Source organism: Austrofundulus limnaeus, unplaced genomic scaffold (genome assembly GCF_001266775.1).
Source record: "Austrofundulus limnaeus strain Quisiro unplaced genomic scaffold, Austrofundulus_limnaeus-1.0 Scaffold430, whole genome shotgun sequence".
Classification (NCBI taxonomy): domain Eukaryota; kingdom Metazoa; phylum Chordata; class Actinopteri; order Cyprinodontiformes; family Rivulidae; genus Austrofundulus; species Austrofundulus limnaeus.
In genome coordinates this window covers 285577-287263 of record NW_013952832.1, presented here as the reverse complement: position 1 = coordinate 287263, position 1687 = coordinate 285577, and positions in this window count along the sequence as shown.

The window sequence follows — 1687 nt, the reverse complement described above, 5'->3', positions numbered from 1 at the left end:
ACACACACACACACACACACACACACACACACACACACACACACACACACACACACACACACACACACAAAGTTTGCACAGCTATCTAATTGGGGACATTCCATTGACTTACATTACATTCCTACAGCCTAACCCTGACCACAAACCCTAAGGCTAACCTCACAGGTACCTACCTGACCCTAAAACTAACCTAAACTCAATTCACAACTTGGTCCTAAACCCAACCCCCAACCCACCAATGGCATTTCAACCAAACTGGGACTCGACTTTTGTCCCCAAATACACCAGTTGCCCCCAAATGTAGGATTTTTGTCTTAAAATTGCCCCCAAATGTCACCAAAGGCGTAACCACACACACACAGGCAAAACCACTTTCACCCATCAACAAAAGCAAAGCGGTAATAATTAAATGATAAATCTGTTAGTTTTCTCAGCCCGACCACTAAAAGCTTTTAGATCTAAATCAGTTTTCTTTCGTTAACTCATCAGAATCTGAGGTATTTGGAGCAGGGCTGAGCTTTTTTAACTCTGGAGGAGACAGCTGAAGCAGGGAGCAGCAGCTGCACTTTGTTCTTGTTGAAGTTCTGAAGGACCGGGCTGAAGTGAGCAGACCCGCTGCCTCCAGCACTAAAATCAGCTGCTTCAGTTTTACAGCATCTTTCACCGGCTGCTGCCGTGGTTTGAAAACCCGCCTGCGGTTCTCTAAACATGGCTGCTCCTCAGAGATCTGGTTTTCAAGTGCGCTGCTTGGAGAAAGAAAGCAGTAAATGTGCCTCGAGACGACGAGCGCTCCCTGAAAGAGAGGAGGCGAGGAGCAACATAAACTCACCACATTACCTCTCATTAAGGACGTTTAAAATGCATTAAATTGCACCGTTTTCCTACGAGGTGCAATCATCATTTTCTGCATTACCTTGTTGAATGCTGAGCACTCCGATTAAACAGGTTTTTCTTTCTATGTTTTTGAGAAGCAAGTGCACAGCTTCACTCTCTGAACAGCAGCTTTTCAATCTGTCAGCGTGCCACCACACTCTGACACTCTGAACTGCTTTTTAATCCAGAGACAGGTTTTACATTTTCTCTATTTTTAATAAACAACTAGAATCTGAAATGACTGGAAAAGGTTTGAAGCAGCAAATTACGCCCCCAAACAATACACAGTATTCTCTTATTAAAGCTCAAACTGCTGCAGCTAATTTAAGATTACTGAATGTTTGTAGTCTAACTTCACACTTCCTGCCAAAACCAAAACCTTATAGTAAGATTAACACCTTTATTTTGGAGGGCACAGGAAGTGGATATTTGCAGTGTCTGCAGACTGGCTCCAATCAGGTCTAGGGTGCAGCAGCTCTATCAGGGAGGTCCAAGGTGCTCCCAGACCAGCTCAGAAACAGACTTTCCAGAGAGTCCTGAGTCTTTCCTGGATCTCCACAAGAGTCAGACCCACAGCGAGTAAAATAAATATTGAACAAGTCAACATTTTTCTCAGTAAATATATTACTAGAGGTGCTAATGACATGAAATTTTCACCAGATGTTGGTAACAACCCAAGTGATCCATACATACAAAGAAATCAAACCATAAATGTCCAGAAATGAAGTTATTTGTAATAAGTTTGAAGTCCGTGCTGTCCAATCCAGGTCACTGTTTTTTGCAGAAGCCCTGTGAAAGCATCACAGCTTTGCCG